The sequence below is a fragment of the Natator depressus genome, chromosome 3, assembly GCF_965152275.1.
Source record: "Natator depressus isolate rNatDep1 chromosome 3, rNatDep2.hap1, whole genome shotgun sequence".
NCBI lineage: Eukaryota > Metazoa > Chordata > Testudines > Cheloniidae > Natator > Natator depressus.
Window position 1 is genome coordinate 96643578 of NC_134236.1, and position 18183 is coordinate 96661760.

Below are 18183 nucleotides of genomic sequence, written 5' to 3' on the forward strand. Positions count from 1 at the left end.
GCTCAACTGCCAGCAGCAACCAGGTATTGTTTCATTCTATGGCTTCCAGAAGAGCTGCTTGAAGGACATTGCAATGCTCCGTGCAGCCGCTCCTCTTGTGGCTTTGGAAATACTGCAGGATAAGATGCGTGGTGTTCGTAATGCTCACAACAGTAGTGTACAGCTGAGCGGGGTCCATGCTTCTCAGAATATGACATACACACAGCTACGCCAGACTTTTGAAAAAAGGTGAGAAATATTTTGGGTTGCAGTTGAAATCAGGGGAGGGAGAAAACTGCATCCTGGGACGTTGAAGCCATGTTCCCAGTCCCCCCATGAGAATGTTTTGATCCCCATGAGGCATTGCAGGCCCTTCCCAAAACCCTCTGCAGCAAGTTGCACTGTGGGGTAGCTACCCACAGTGCACTGCTCTCTGCATCAGTGTAAGAGGTGCTAGCCATACCACAAAGAGTGTGGTATGGATGCACACTACCAACTTAATTACTGTGGCGGCTGGACATCAACTTACCTGAAGTTGACTTAAGTTTGTAGTGTACACGTGTCCCAGGGAAGAGTAGTGAGCACTATCTGCTGCTTCCCCCTACATGTGAGGTTTTGCACCAATGGACTCTAAATGCTTAACCATGAGTAGGCAAGAAGAATGTAAATTTGGATCAAGCTGGGCAAGTTGGTCATAGGGCAAAGGAGACCATGAACCGTGCTCCTCTTTGTTAAGCAATGAGTCAAAATGATAGTGTTACTAGACATAAATTAATAAATAAATAAAAATGCAAAGCATTGTAGAAATAAACAATAAGACAGATGAAGAGAAAGCAAGAGACACTAGAAAAGTGGGTAGAAAGGCAGCTCTGAAGGCAGAGGGGAGAGCAGCGGCAGTTGGCCAGGCTCCCAGCTCTGAAGGCAGCATCACCACCACCAGCAGTTCAGAAGTAAGAGTGGCATGGTATACCCTTACTTCTCCCCTGCTGCTGGCAGCAGTGCTGGCTTCAGAGATGCGCACCTGGCCAGCAGCCACCGCTCTCCAGCTGCCCAGCTCTGAATATGTGCAGTAAGTTTTTTCCCCTAAATCGTCTCATGGCCCCCCACCCCCAACCCATTCCATGCCCTTTAGGAGGGCATGCCCCCCAGTTTGAGAATGTCTGGTTTACAACATGCTTTACAAGTGTTTATTCCCCACCTCATAAGGCTTTTCCCCAAGCCTTTACTTACTACCAAGGCACAGGGAAGAAGAGAGATCTCATCTCTCTGAGATCCTGGGCTCCTTTGCCCTTCTGCCTTCCAACCTCCTCCTGACACTCATTTAATCATCCTCAGCTGAGGAGCTGAATCCCCTTGCTGACTGATTAATCACCTGGTACTTAATCAATTATCTCATCACTTTGGCTCATGTGGGAACACTTACTGAGGCCACGTCCACACTAAAAAATTAAGTTGACCTAGCTTATGTTGGCATACAGCCATCGCAGTAACTGTATTCCTGGTGCATGTCTACACTTTGATCCTTGTGTCAGCGGTGCACGTCCTCACCAGGTGCGATTGTATTGATTGTATTGTCTGTGTGGGGCATTGTGGGATGGTTTCTGAAAGTCAGTAACAGCTGATATAAGCAACGCAGTGTCTACACTGACACTGTGTCAACCTAACTACATTGGCCTTGACGCTACACAACTTGTGGAGGTGGGGTTATTAAGTTGGCATAGTTGGGCAGTAACATCAGCAGAAGAAAAATTTAAGTGCAGGCACTTCCATAGTTAGGTCGATGTAAGCTGCCTTGTGTCGACCTAACTCTGTGGTGTACACCAGACCTAAGTGCATAAAACGAGGAGTCAGCCTTAGGCTACTCACACCCTGTCACAGTTTAATTATAGTTTAATTTAAAACTATCTCAGATTTTTTTAATGAATTCTCAGTTTAAAAAAAAGATATCATCAAGGTACAGTTCTCAATTAAATTCCACATGGTAGATTTTAACATTAATTTCTACAGAACCCTGTATGTTTCATTCCAATTAAACTCTATAGCACATATCCATAAAAAGAGTTCAATAATGATGAGTATCTTTGGAACATTTCTGTCTCTCTTGGACCTCTCTATAAACTTTCTTCTGGATATCCAGATCAACATGCTTCAGGTTATTTCCTGGTGTCTGATGTCTCCATTTTATTGTTCTCATTAAAATGAACTATGGAAAATAGTTCCCTGTCGTTCTTGCAAAGACCCCATTGCTTTCTTTTCAATCCATTAGATATTGTTCTGAATCAAATTTTGTTGCTCTGTGTGTGTGTGTGACTCTCAAACAAATGCCTCCTCTCCCACTCAAAGATTAGAAGGATGAGTTCTTCATTTAACAGCCACGAAGCATTTTGATTGTCTATTCAGGTCAGCATCTTTTCAGCTAAGACACTTACATGCCCATTGTCAGAAAAAACAATTCCCTTTTGGTAGTAAAATACCTATTTTTCCAGTGTGTCCATCCAGAATGCTTTCTCAATTCAATGCATTTCATTTTTTCCTCCCCACTAATAAAAACATTAGATAGATAGATAGATAGATAGATAGATGGGCGGAGAGAGAGAGAGAGCCTTATGCCTGCAAGTGTATTGAGGCTGCATCATATCTTTAAAAAGCACAGCACCTTGAATTTCATATCTATTTTATTGTGGCCATAACCGCTGTTTTATGTGGTAATATTAAATACAGCACACACTGCTTTTTAAGGATAGGTGAACTGCTTCAAATAAAATAATGAAAGACCTGATCCTTCACACAAAACTGAACCTGAAGCTGTTCTGAGGTTTGAGAAAATTAGTTTGTTATTTTATAAACTATTTTCTTATTCTTTTTCTTCTTTTTTTCTCAGAAGCAAACATACTGAAACACAGCTAGAAAAGATATCCTTACGTTTTCCAATCCTAACAAGGCAAGGGAGCACTGGACTTCTTGAGAGGAAACCTGTTATCCCAAAATTGACAGCCCAAATTCTATACCAAGAAGTGAACAATTAAGTTTGGATAGCATCCAAACTTTGGGACGCTTCCCTGGAAAAAAACGGAGGACATTGTGGACGTAAATCCATCACCACCTTTAACATTTACAAGAGACTTTGACTCATTACAGACCTAATTACAGAGCTTTAATGATGGGTCATTGCATTTAAGGATGCTAAAGAAAGATCTGGTATTTGAACATTTTGATGGTACCAATACGTAATCATAGGAAAGCATAGACTGTAGTTACAAGCCTGACACGTCTTTAAACCTTATGTTTGCTGAATAGGTCATCTTGGTTTCATTGTATGAAATACTGTACTGTGTTGCAGATGTTATCGGTATTTGTGGGCAAGTTATTTGGGGTTTGTGTTCAGACAATTTGTACCCAGTATTCATATCTTCAAAAGGATCTTCAGGAACAGACTCATTTGAGAAATGCTGACAACTTAATTTCTTGCCTTATTCACTTTTATTAGAGGTCCTGCCTCCCAGGGTTTGTAGGTAGGATAAAAATGTACACCTCTGGAATTCCTCTGTGTGTTTTCAGGATGGCTCATTTCTCTTGTTCATAATGCTCAGGTTACTTAACATCTGAATCACTATAAATTGCAAGTCTGTCTTGTCTGAATACAGTAGCAAGACTCTTTAGTTTATAAGATCTTTGAGGATAGGGATTGTCTACAACTGCTGTTTTGGGTTTGGTTTTTTGGTTTTTTTTACAGGGCCTGGAACAGTGAAGCCTCATTCTTGGTTGACCTTTAGGCACTTCCATGATAAACATGATTCATAATAAATAATAATAATTAATTAATAATTAATAAATAACATTCATTGGGTTTTGGCTACTGTCACATTCAGGGTATCCTCTCAAACATCTGAGAGAGACTTTGAGTATCCTCTTCTGAAGACCTTCTAGAGAGCCTAGAGTACTTCCGTGATGTGAGACTTGGTTCAAGAGATTCTGGGGATTGCTACTCACCAGTCATCCTGCTTTCAAATGTCCTGCAGTATCATCTTGCTTTTGTGTGCTTTCCCTCTGCATCCTTGTTGCATCTTCTTGACACTCAGGTCTCACATTCAATCTCCCAACCACTTTACCAAATCCACGGAATAAATTGAGAGCAGAAGGTACAACTCATTCAGGATGTACCAACTTTTCCTGTTTCTCTGGCATGTCTCCATGAGACAAACTGTCAATCGCTTTCTTCCTGACCCACCTTGGTGGTTGTTCTAATTTTCCTGCTGATGTCTTGTGCCATACCTGTCATTTCTGCCACTGCATTTATATTTATGTATGTATTTCAGTTTATTCCAACGCACGACCCTGATCCTTATTATCCTGAGTGCCTCCACTGAACTCAGCTGTTGTGTATCATATAGGAAGAAAAGCAGTCTGAAACATGTCATGTAGGGTTTAATTGGTTAAAACCTACAATATGTACACAATAACACATCCCTTCTGCTCCATGTCAGATTTTCCATAGAATCTCCGGATTCATGGAGTACACCCATTCCCCCTTTCTAAGCATAATGTGTGAGATGAGAAAGGGCTTGCTTGGAAATTAAATGAGAAAGATTAAGACTAACAACTGTGGCTGGCAGGTATATCTTCTTTTTCCAAGTTAATTTAACACGTTTACTCACGAGATAGGCACGGCAGATGACATATACATTATAATTTCAAATTATGTACTTACAAACTTTGCCCTGCGCAATCAGGCCTTTTCAGTTATTTGTAGGCCAGCTACACATTGATCCAATATGCCTTCCTCACAAAAAAAGAGAAAGGAACCTGCCTTGTAATCTGAAATCTGTCAGAATTTATCCCATAGTGGGCATGGCTGTCATGTGAACAGAATAATTAGAGGGGACTACATGGCTGCCATGGCCACAGAAACTTAATCCAAGTATGTTCAGGTAACACACAGCTGTGGGATGGCTTTATGCCAAAGGAGGCCATAGCAATCTGTCCTGTGTGAAGTGGATACTTTACACCAAGTGGCAACTCAGCCATTAGTATAAGGGTTTGGCGTAGGTATGCCTGGAAGCCCTGTAAGTGAATCTTCATTTAGGCCGTGATGCAATTTTATTTCTTTAATCAGACATTTCATGCTGAGGGCATCTCTGTAAACACAAATTTGTACAAATCTGTGCTCAGTTAATTTGGTCTCTTCAATAGATTTAGCATAATATTATCAAAAGCATCTAATTGATTTAGGAGACTAAGTCCCATTGACTTTCAAGGAGAGTAAGGGCTTGCCTAAATGGAAAGTTATACTGGCACATAAGGTAAGGTATGAATTTAAACCACCATTAATTATACTGGTACAACTCCCATATAGACATTGTTATTCCAGTGTAAGAGGGTCATGGTGCAGGTGCAGAAGGGTCATTGCTATTCCAGCATAAGAGCGGGGGAGGAGCAAGTTAGGTTATGTTGCTTTGAAAATGGTTTTCAAAAAAGCCACTCTCATTCTGGAATAAAAGCTCCCACACAGGGATCTACATAGGTTTGACTACAGAGGTTTAACCATAGTAGTATAATTATACTGGTATAATTTCCCACATAGACAAACCCTTAGGCTCCTAAAGCCCAGATCCACAAAGGGAATTAGGTGCCACTTCCCTGTAAGTGCTTGCAGTGTAGAAATTGCTTGGCAGTAAGCTAATGCAAATCTGATCAATGGGCTGGTGAGTAGCCATGAATCTAGAAATACCAAAACCTCCTGTAATATATGTCACCACATAAATCTTTGATGACTATAGTGATTTGACTACACTGAAATAGTTGTGTGGGGGAGGTTATACTGCAGGAGCTTCATTAATATTGTCTTCATGAACTGGTTCCACAGTTTAATTAGTTTTATTAAAAGCCTAACGATGAAGCTCTCTAGAACAGTCTGAGACTTTCTCCCAGCTAAAATTAGAAAATTATAATGTGATGGACTATAACATCCCTCTGACTGAGACTGCTGGACAAAACAAGTACCTGACACAATCACTGGAATTGGTTTGAAAGAGAAGTAACAGTTAACTCCAGCCTATATTTCTGGGTGATTTTAGTAGAGGAAATAGTCTTTATAGGAGTCTGATCTTAAATATAAAAAGAAAAGGAGGACTTGTGGCACCTTAGAGACTAACAAATTTATTTGAGCATAAGCTTCCGTGAGCTACAGCTCACTTCATCGGATGCATTCAGTGGAAAATACAGTGGGGAGATTTATATACACAGAGAACATGAAACAATGGGTGTTACCATACACACTGTAAGGAGAGTGATCAGGTAAGGTGAGCTATTACCAGCAGGAGATCTGGGGTTGCGGGGGAACCTTTTGTAGTGATAATCAAGGTGGGCCATTTCCAGCAGCTGACAAGAACCTCTGAGGAACAGCGGGGGGAGGGGGAGAAGGAGGGAATAAACATGGGGAAATAGTTTTACTTTGTGTAATGACCCATCCACTCCCAGTCTTTATTCAAGCCTAAGTTAATCATATCCAGTTTGCAAATTAATTCCAATTCAGCAGTCTCTCATTGGAGTCTGTTTTTGAAGTTTTTTTGTTGAAGAATTGCCACTTTTAGGTCTGTAATCGAATGACCAAAGAGATTGAAGTGTTCTCCGACTGGTTTTTGAATGTTATAATTCTTGACGTCTGATTTGTGTCCATTTATTCTTTTACGTAGAGACTGTCCAGTTTGGCCAATGTACATGGCAGAGGGGCATTGCTGGCACATGATGGCATATATCACATTGGTAGATGTGCAGGTGAACGAGCCTCTGATAGTGTGGCTGATGTGATTAGGCCCTATGATGGTGTCCCCTGAATAGATATGTGGGCACAGTTGGCAACGGGCTTTGTTGCAAGGATAGGTTCCTGGGTTAGTGGTTCTGTGGTGTGGTGTGTGGTTGCTGGTGAGTATTTGCTTCAGGTTGGGGGGCTGTCTGTAAGCAAGGACTGGCCTGTCTCCCAAGGTCTGTGAGAGTGATGGGTGGTCCTTCAGGATAGGTTGTAGATCCTTGATGATGCATTGGAGAGGTTTTAGTGGGGGCTGAAGGTGATGGCTAGTGGCGTTCTGTTATTTTCTTTGTTGGGCCTGTCCTGTAGGAGGTAACTTCTGGGTACTCTTCTGGCTCTGTCAATCTGGTTCTTCACTTCAGCAGGTGGGTATTGTAGTTGTAAGAATGCTTGATAGAGATCTTGTAGGTGTTTGTCTCTGTCTGAAGGGTTGGTGCAAATGCGGTTGTATTGTAGAGCTTGGCTGTAGACTATGGATCGTGTGGTGTGGTCTGGATGAAAGCTGGAGGCATGTAGGTAGGCATAGCGGCCAGTAGGTTTCCGGTATAGGGTGGTGTTTATGTGACCATTGCTTATTAGCAGCGTAGTGTCCAGGAAGTGGATCTCTTGTGTGGACTGGTCCAGGCTGAGGTTGATGGTGGGATGGAAATTGTTGAAATCATGGTGGAATTCCTCAAGGGCTTCTTTTACATGGGTCCAGATGATGAAGATGTCGTCAATGTAGCGCAAGTAGAGTTGGGGCATTAGGGGATGAGAGCTGAGGAAGCGTTGTTCTAAGTCAGCCATAAAAATGTTGGCATACTGTGGGGCCATGTGGGTACCCATAGCAGTGCCGCTGATTTGAAGGTATACATTGTCCCCAAATGTGAAATAGTTATGGGTGAGGACAAAGTCACAAAGTTCAGCCATCAGGTTTGCTGTGACATTATTGGGGATACTGTTCCTGACGGCCTGTAGTCCATCTTTGTGTGGAATGTTGGTGTAGAGGGCTTCTACATCCATAGTGGCCAGGATGGTGTTTTCAGGATGATCACCGATGGATTGTAGTTTCCTCAGGAAGTCAGTGGTATCTCGAAGATAGCTGGGAGTGCTGGTAGCGTAGGCCCTGAGGAGGGAGTCTACATAGCCAGACAATCCTGCTGTCAGGGTGCCAATGCCTGAGATGATGGGGTGTCCAGGCTTTCCAGGTTTATGGATCTTGGGTAGCAGATAGAATACCCCTGGTCGGGGTTCCAGGGGTGTGTCTGTGCGGATTTGTTCTTGTGCTTTTTCAGGGAGTTTCTTGAGCAAATGCTGTAGTTTCTTTTGGTAACCCTCAGTGGGATTAGAGGGTAATGGCTTGTAGAAAGTGGTGTTGGAGAGCTGCTGAGCAGCCTCTTGTTCAATTCCAACCTATTCATGATGACGACAGCACCTCCTTTGTCAGCCTTTTTGATTATGATGTCAGAGTTGTTTCTGAGGCTGTGGATGGCATTGTGTTCTGCACAGCTGAGTTTATGGGGCAAGTGATGCTGCTTTTCCACAATTTCAGCCCGTGCACGTCGGCAGAAGCACTCTATGTAGAAGTCCAGTCTGTTGTTTCGACCTTCAAGAAGAGTCCACCCAAAATCCTTCTTTTTGTAGTCTTGGTAGGAAGGTCTCTGTGGGTTAGTATGTTGTTCAGAGGTGTGTTGGAATAATCCTTGAGTCGGAGACGTCGAAAATAGGATTCTAGGTCACCATAGAACTGTATCATGTTCGTGGCGGTGTGGGGGCAGAAGGAGAGGCCCCAAGATAGGACAGATTTTTCTGCTGGGCTAAGAGTATAGTTGGATAGATTAACAATATTGCTGGGTGGCTTAAGGGAACCACTGTTTTGAATAGCACTCTGCCCCTACTGGCATGACCTCATGTGCATGGTGCAGGTGAGGTCACATTGGTGGGCGCCAGGCAGTGTGCTCTTCAAAATGGCATCCCCATGTGGCATGATCTTGCACACACCATGCATGTGACGTCACGCCAGCAGGGGTGGGCCCATGCTGTTCCGGGAGTTTCCAGCATGTCTGGTATTCTGGGAATGCACGAGTGGCCACCCTAACTGCATCTAGAAGCAAGTTTGCCAGATCATGTCCACAGACTCATGGTAGGGGACTCATGCTAGTGCTCTAAAAAATAGCCATGGAGATGTTACAGCTCGCGCTCTCAAGCACTCCGCTCCCAGATTTCAGAGCCTGAGCTCCAGCCCGAGCCACAACATCAAAGCCCCATGTGCACAGCTATTTTTAGAGAGCTAGCACAAGCCCCGCTAGCACAAGTCTATGGATCCAGGATGGCTCCCAGGTTCAGTGTAGACGTGCCCTTTATGATTTAGTTTACTAAGAAAACTAAGATGTTATTTCTCTCAGTATGGTGGAGTCAGTCAAGTTGTTGAAGACCAGACTATATTCTGCCTTATACCATACTAACTAACTAACAACATTGCCAGCTAAAGTCAGGCTCTAAGATCCTTATTGGAAATGATGATACATGGGGGAGAAAAAAATATAACCAACTTGATTTTAAAATCCCAACGTAAACTGGCCGGGGTGGAAGTTAGAACAATTTCATTTGGACTTGTAAGCTTAGCAAATGCAACACTGAAATCACTGATGGAAAATAAAGAAGCTTAACATTTTCTTTTGACAGAATCACATTTCTGGCCGTAACACACTTCAACAACTACAACAAAAACAGATAGCGTTCTAATCTGTATTAAGTGTATCTGCATACGCCTTTTGTTTCATGTTGTAAAAGTACTCAAGGCAAGGAAAATTAGTTTTATTCTGGCTTCAAGTGGCTTCAAGATAAACAGTTGCAGCCCTAGAGATGAAAAGAAGAAAGTCCATCACAGAACACAAGAATAACCTCACAAATTCTCAATGATTGAAAACAAGTTGCAATTTGACCTCTGCAGAGGCCTTAATATGTAAAGCTGCCTCACTACCTGCATCCTGCTGAAGAGAATATTCCTTCCAAACTGCAACTGTAATCCCTGGGAGAGCAACATTTCTCTGAAAGAGTTTGTATGGTGCAGGCACTGCCTTTCTGTACTATCAATGTGGTATAAAAACAACATAAAAATATGTCCTGAAAAAAAAATCTACATTGTATCCAATTTTGTCTGTTTATCTATGTACTCATAATGGTATGTAGTATATATGTGTATATATAAAATACAAGAAACACTATACGGTATGTAGTATTGTACTTCTACACAAACATTTTATTACAGTTATTGGTGCATGTAAAGTATATACAATACTGCATACTGTCTCCCATATTTTATCTATAGGGATTGCACCTTCACTTCTCTTCATCAGCCTTCCAAGTCTGTCCTACCAGCAGCTTCCTGGAGGCATACAGGATAAAACTTTCAAAAGCAGCTAAGTGATTTAAGAGCCCAAATCCCATTTTCAAAAGTGAGATAGGCACTTAGGTCTGGGGCATGCTATGCTACCAGGCACCTCTCTCGGGTGGCAGATCAGGCTAGACTTCCAAGACTTCAAGATCTTAACTTTGCGGATGATATGGTTCTGTTGGACATAGATGACGATGCCATGAAAACGAGCCCTATCAATGTCCAAGGTGAGGCCGCCAAAGTAGGATTAAAAATCAGCCAAAAGAAAATGAACTCATGATCATTGAAAGAGGAGTCAGCAATGATGGTGTGTATGTGATTGATAGTGAAGAACACCGCATGGTTAATGAGTTTGTGTATCTCAGAAGCATAAGCAGTGCTGATGGCCAACTCTATAAGGGGATGAAAGCAAGAACGGGGAAGGCACGTGGAGCTTTTCTGAGACTGCCAAATATCTGGAAAAATGAAATTCATACAAGAACCAAGAAAAAGTTATCTAGTGCATTGTGCTAACCACATTGTTATAGGCTCCTGAAACTTGGCAAATGCTAGAATAGGAAACATAGCGCATTCCATCAGAGATGCTTGCTGAGAATAATTGGTGTCTGCTAGTGGGATAAAGTAACCAATGCTGATGTGTTACAAAGGACTGGCCAACAGACTGTAGAGACAATTATTTAAGAAAGAAGGCTGAAGTGGTTTGGGTATGTTGTACAAATGTCAAAGAGCTGTATTCCTAGACAAGCCCTTCATTGGATACCATGTGGTGGAAGACGGAAAAGAGGAAGACAATAGATGACATATCAGGAAACCACTGAGAATGAGGTCACTGGCATGGAAACAGACTACAATGGACCAAGAAACATAGCATTAGACAAAGGCAGGTGGAAAAACTGAGTTGCTGCATGTGTCACGCAGCACAAGAGCATCTAATGAAGAAATAGGCTCTTAGGAGGAGAAGCTTCACGCTGTTCTGTGTGAGCTCTTATGCCACACTCCTCACCGTCGTATCGGAGCACGCTCCACTCGTGTATTCAGCCCAGATGTTAAACCACGTGTTTAAATCCCGTTTTCAAAAGTGACTCTGTTAAGTCAGTTAGGCACTTTTGAAAATTTTCCCCATAATCTCTGGAAACCCTTGCGGAATAATCAAGAACACAGCAGTTCAGTGACAGTGGGATTTGGGACCCCTGCAGCAGCGAAACAGTTAATTTTTTTATGAAGACTCAGGGGAAAAAAACAGACTCGGAGCAGCCTTGTGTTGGGAGGCGGGTTAGAAAATGAGGCTGTTGCTGTTGTTTTCATTGTGTGCACTCTAATCAGGCAGAGTAAGAACAATAATGCATGTAATGCTGATTTTGGAATGTGTCCATGCAGCTTTTCCCAGGCTAGGCAGCCTTGGGAACCACTGATAGTGTGGCACACCGGGGGCACAGCCTCAATCACCAAGCACAGGGCAGGGCAGCCTTTTCTGGGGATAAAATATGTGAGAGATGACAAGAATCTTCCCAGCATGGGAAGTGGTAATAACCAAAATATATATATATACGCACAACGGTGCAAAACTGTGTGAATACAGCATGCACTGTAGCCTTCCTGCAGGCAAAGCTCATATTGGAAAGGTAGAATATTATTTTTCTTTTCCTCCCTTTTTTTGTTTGTTTGTTTCCCCTTCTTGCATTAGCATCCCCTCCCCCACCCTCCAGTACCACGCTTTGAAGCCAAGATGAAAGCAGTGCTGTGGCTGCTGGCACAGAGAGGACACAGGGAGACTGACTGAAGTGTGCTTTAGTTTAAGAGGCCATATTTTTCTCGTAAGTATCCGGGGGGGAGAGGGAAGAAAGTTATTTAGCTAAAAACGATATATTACCACTTCATTGAAAAGTATATTGTATATCTTGGATTGAAATATGGTCCTGTTTTTCAAAGCTTTTTGTTTCAAGGATGGCGGGTTTAGGGTAGCTAAGATGTAGCATTCTCCCGTAAAGCAACTGCCCATGTTTTATTCATAAAACCTGCCACATAAGGGTATGATGAGAACTGACACACCATGTAATAGCTCAGTCAAATCAATGCTGTTTATTTCTTGGTAGTAAAATTTACGTAAAAATCAGTACCAAAAAAACACCTCTTGTTTTTAAATAGAAAGAAGGATTTTTTTTTTTTAACAACAAGGATCCAAAGCATCGTCAAGTTTTCATTTGTTTTTCAATTTTCCAAGGAGATGAACAATACCCCTGGGCCAGCCGTCTTCAAAAAATCTGGAGGAGAGAGAGGAAGAATTTACAAGCATAGGCCCGGCTTCTGCAAACACTTAAATATGTGCTTAGCTGCTATACAAGAGGAATCCCATTGGGTTATATCCTGGCCCCAGTGGAGTCAGTGAGAGTTTTACCCATGGACTTTAACAGGGGCAGGATGTCACTCACTGCGCTGAATTTGTGTCCATGCTTATAGGATCAGGACCTTAGGGTTACATTCTTCATCTGAGCCAAACTAGCGAGCTGATGCTGGATGTCGTGTATGAAGGTTCTACTGAGGCTGACGGAGGAAGGAATCCTGATGCTTAAGCTCATGGAGCAGCTGCTGAGCTATAGTGGAACCATTTGAAGACCCTAATGCTCTAATAGCCCCTGTTGTTCCTGTATCTTCACTTGCAGGGAGTGATAGGCCAGACAGTGGCAGATCTATGATCAGGAACTACTTGGTTAGATTGGTTTGGACTGCTGCTTTAATCTTTAACCAATATCACCGAAGTTCACTTACCTATAACTTAATTTACAGTTTAGAATTTCACACTTATTTAACATCTGGTTCTTACCACTAAACTATCTGGCACTAGCTAAATTCTGTTCCAACTAAGCAGCAGCATTACCATTTAAATCAATATGCAAAAAAAAAATGTCGTTTTCTTGGGGGCATCCTGTAATGGGAGTTCTATGATCAAAGCATAATATTAAATTAAACTTTCAAGCCAAATGTCCTCCTGTAGCAAAACTAGTACTAATTAGCATGCCTAAGAATTTTTTGGAACCCATGGAAGAAAGAAATGACAACAATTGGTAAATATGCCTTGAAGGATGCACCAAGTGCAGCACAGTGAGTTACAATTTCTGACTAATGATTTATTTTGAACTGATCCTGACCCGGTTGCTGTCTACTAACTGCAAGCCAACTTTCATAGGTCAAGTATCTTGGCGTACAGAGTAAGCCATGTATGCTGCTGAAGGGAGACCATTAAGCCAATTCTCAACTGGATGTAGCTAGTTCTATATTAGAGACTAATGGACAAACTAAAGAGTCGTGAAATAGCTGATACATTTTACAGCAAGACAGATTATGCATGAAATAACCCAGGGGTCAACTTCGGGAAGTAACACAGTAATATTAAGAGTTCCTTCTTACATTCGTACTAGGATACCAGGCTGGTATTTTTTCAAAATAATCAACTTGCAAGCAAGAACCAGGCAGACATACAGGTGGACCAACCTATTCACAGAGCCCAAAGTGACATCCTGGTAGCATCATGAGCAGACACTGAAGAGGTTTGGTATGGCTGATCTTTCTTGGAAGACCAGAATCATTACATGTTTGTATTTTAGTTTGGGGCTGCAGCGTGCCTCTTGTTTATATACCATAGATCTGCTAAAGCCTCTCTGTCCTCCAAATAACCCTGGGATGGTATATTAAGGCATGTCTCTTATTTGCTGTATTTTGTCTAGCCAAATTATAATTGTAGGACTCTCTTTTGTAACTACAGTGATACATTTGCTATCAGCCATTCTTTAAAAAATAATACAGAACCTTTCAGGAGTTTAAGTGGGAGGAAATATGAAGAATGACGTAAAAGGAAACATCCAACATATAAATCAACTGCCATAACTGACTTGCCAAGACACTGGGCAATGAACCTTGCATATCAGAAGACCACATGAAACTCCATTGCTCTAAATCAACCTGTGAATAATAATACAGTAGTGCAAGAATGTTAACTGAAAAATTAAGTCAATGGAATAGAACAATGTTGCATAAATATGCTCTCCTAGTGCTACATAAAATTCTGCTATGGATCAGAAACTGGCTGAAAGAAAAAGAGAAAAAAGAACAATGAAGATTTAATTTTCAATATGACAAAAGATCAGCAGTAGGGTGATCCACGGTTCTCTCTACTAAACCCAGCGAGGTTTATATAATTAAGGGGGTGAACAATGAGGCATCAGTATTCGCAGATGGCACAAGATTATTACTCAAGACCAGAGAAAACTGAGAAGCTTCAGAGTGGCTTACTGCTGGGGAATGGGCCACACGATGGCAGAAGTCTTTGTTGACAAATGCAAAGTAATGCACATTAGAAGGATAATAATTTGAACTGCTTACACATGTTGCAGGGTTCTAAATCAGCTGTAACCATCAGGAAAAAGACTTGGGTACCAGTCAGAACAGTGCAGTGAAAATTTCTGATCAATGTACAGTAATATTAAGAAAGTAAAAAGACAACTGTTAAGATTCATACAGGGATTGTTATATAAGAAGAATACAGGGAGTTATAAAAGTGAATGCTAAACTTTTGGAAGGGTTGTTAAGACTTATGATTAAGGGGTTAAGTCAATCTCTAAATACTAGGGATTCAGAATAGACCAATGTGGGAGATTATCCCACATCTGCCTAACACAAGGTTCTTGCACTTTCTTCTGAAGTATCTGGTGCTGGCCACTGTCTGGGTCAAGTTACTGGGCTAGATGGACCATGAGTCTGATCCGATCTGGCAACAGCTGTATTCCTAAGGTATAGAATAGAAAATAATTCTTCATATTTGAACTTTTAGTACAGACTTTAATAATTATAGAATCAATTTCATATACAAGTTTTGCTTTTCCATTGTCATCTCCTATTTGCCACAGAAAGGTTCATGAGCACCAGCCATGATTTAACCTTCGCAGTGACATTCTTTATCTTATGAACTGCATATTAAAGTGAACAAAGTCATGTCTTGCATACAGCAGCTCAGGATTTGACTCTTTCATCCCAATATGGTATTAACCTATGTCCATTTTCTCCCCAATCACAAGATTTACTCACAGCAACTTTGGGTCTGCACACAGAACTCCCAGATAAACCACTGGAATTCCATGCATGGACAGCTTTCACCATCATCTGTCCCTTTATTGTCCTACAAATACTCAGCTAAAAGTTACTCTAGCTATTATCTCTATGAATTCTTCAAAAATCTACCTTGTTTACACATCCTGAGCATCCAAAAGGTTTCATTCAGTTGATTAACGCCTCTCGGTTTGTCAATGAATTATTAATTTAATTTAACAATTGGCACAGGTCTTAGGGAAAGTGGTTCCCTCCTACACCCTCTACTAATAGGCTGATATGTTACTGATACGTTACTTAGGGCCAGATTCTGCCAACACACTTGTTCATTGTTTCAGTTGAGATTAATGAGTGCCACTAGCACTGACTGATTCACTAAGAAATAGGTAGCAGTTAAATAGAAACATTTTTTGAGGCATGGATAAACAGAGAATATTCACATACAAAGGGCTAACCCATTTCTCATGTTGAGTGAATGCCACACAAAGGGAGTGGGTTATTTTACTTGTTTAACTTGCCATTGTCCCTTTTTAGACAGAGGTGGGTTTTTTTAAGGGTATGCAAAGGAATTCTACTGCCAATGAGCAAAATATTTCATGGCTTGGATGTCAGCAGAGAGCTATATTTCATGACTGACTCGTAGTAATAAGATTGGGTTTCTTTTAAAGTATGAGAACACCCCAAGGTTACAGTATGTTTACAGCATCCCAGAGAACTGCAGTAGGTGGATATACTCAAGCCAGCTATATGATGACTTGTTCAGTTAACTCACTGCTACCATCCCAGTACTCCCCCATGAATTGGGCTACAAAATTTTACCTGACACACATTAGTCCAAAGCCTAAGTTTGCTAAAAAGACTAGTGAAAGACATCCGCCATGTCCCCTTTCATCTAAGGGAATGAAACAGTTAATACTGTTAATCATAACCAGCTTGGAAATCAAAGAGCATTTTAAATTCAAAAACCTGAAAAGTTTAATCCTTATTTTTCTGCTTTCCCTTTGTTCTCTAATAAACAAAATCTCTCCAAAAAAAAAACCATGCTAAGAGCAGAGACAGTTGTTGTGTGACTGTAATAAACAAACAGAGGGTTTTTTTCTTGTTAAAATGTGTACTTTTTTATACTCTTCAAATATATAAACCACAACATAGGAAAACTGTGTGATTAAGGCTATACAAACATCTCCAGGCTGTGATGACATCTCAAACTTTGACACTTAATTACCAGTCTCTCCCACCTAACCCTCAACTTTCAATGACTACAAAACATTTTTTTACCTGCAACTTGTATTTCCTTGATTCAAATTCAGTCTCAACCACATTGAAATGTTTTGCTCTGCCACACAATGGAGTAGTAATCAGAATAGACTCTTTTGTCTTGAATTACGTTGTGCTCCATCTCCCGAACTCCCCCATCAAAATTACCAGCACATTCTGGAACAAATAGAATGATTTTTTAGAAAGGGGGAAAACACATAATTAATAATACCCTATCTGAATAACCAATTAAAGGTTTCTCACTGCATAAGTGAACACAAATTCAAACTTTATGTGAAAATGTGAGAGTAATTAAACTGACAAACATATGGTCTTCTGCTGCCACAGCTATGTTGTGAAGCACAGAGGGGACAAGAAGGCTCTGGTAGCCATGGAGGTAGGATGCAGGAGGTAGGGGCATATTCTCTTCTACTGGAAATAAGGCCAAGGAATGACTGATACAGGAAACAAGGAATTCTTGCCAGGTCATGCAGTGTTACTGAGACCAGAACCAAAGAACATCATATCTTTGGCTGAAATGTTTTCTTCAGAAAAAAGAAAATACTTTCCCTTGGCTGCTTGAATTTGTAGATAGAAGGAGAACGAACTCTGAGTGAGTTTGAGATGACTCTCAGAGTGAATGCATCACAACCAGTCCCAGCAGCTGATAGAAAACCAGAGTTTGATGCAACAGACTCAGCTTCAAATGGAGAGGAGCTCCCAGTTAGCCGAGTTCCAAACAAGTGGTTACCACTACTCTTCACTTTCTTCAATGGGAGCCACTGCTGACATTTGTCTTTGTGATTACTTGGGATGCTGATGTCAGCTTCAAGAGATGCAGATCCCAAGGGGGAAAAAATTTGAAAAATCTCTGGTGCTCAGAAGCAAGTGAAGATGTGTGCCTTGAAAACCTGCTGAGGACCGCTAATTCCCTAGGCTACCTGCTTGAATCATCACACCAACACCATCTTAGGGGGATGATTTAACCGTGTCAGAAGCAGCACTGGGCAATCTCCCTCTGTTCTCTTTTGGATAGTGAAACACATGGAAGTTGATCCTGAAAGATTAGGAGACCCGGATTCACTTCCCATCTCTTCTTGTGTAACTTTGGGCAAGCTACTTAATCTCTGCATGTATCAGTTTCTCCCCCTGTCAGATGGGGATAATAATAGTACTTCCCTAACTCATAGGAGGGTTTATTAGGATATCTAAATAAATAAGCACTGTAGGCACCATGCACTTTCCAGCACTGGGGGATTCCCTTTGTCAGGGGAATCTCCAGGTGCCTCCTTAGGGCAGCTTGTAAATCTCTTTTACATGCTAGAGCAGCACAAAAGGGACTTTCCCAGGGTGGTGGATCTGGCCTATAGCTTTAGTTCTAAAAATCACATCAATAAAATCTTGTTCCACTTAACATTTTAGAGTCACACATTTTTATATTTCTAAAAGGGGAATTATCCATCTATGCTGAAAGGCACTTAAAGAGTTAACACTATGTGTTTCTCCCTACACACACAAGTAATAGTGAGTATATGGGCCACTTCCAGGTTCTCACTGTTAAAGCACTTACCTCTATTGCAATTACATGTATCTCTCTGTGCTTCTTGGTCCTGCCTGCACCACAATACACCATTCTCTTACCGATTGTGAAGGCACCCATTGCCAT

The 18183-nt window shown here is 41.4% G+C and overlaps 1 long non-coding RNA gene across 1 annotated transcript in view; it reads right to left on the minus strand.

The window, feature by feature from the left end:
• LOC141983977 (uncharacterized) overlaps positions 1-18183 on the minus strand; it is a 99726-nt gene that overhangs the window by 12612 nt on the left and 68931 nt on the right. Inside the window, exon 3 of the long non-coding RNA XR_012638594.1 lies at positions 16539-16694. This is a non-coding gene — a long non-coding RNA (uncharacterized LOC141983977). The remainder of the gene's footprint in view (positions 1-16538; positions 16695-18183) is intronic.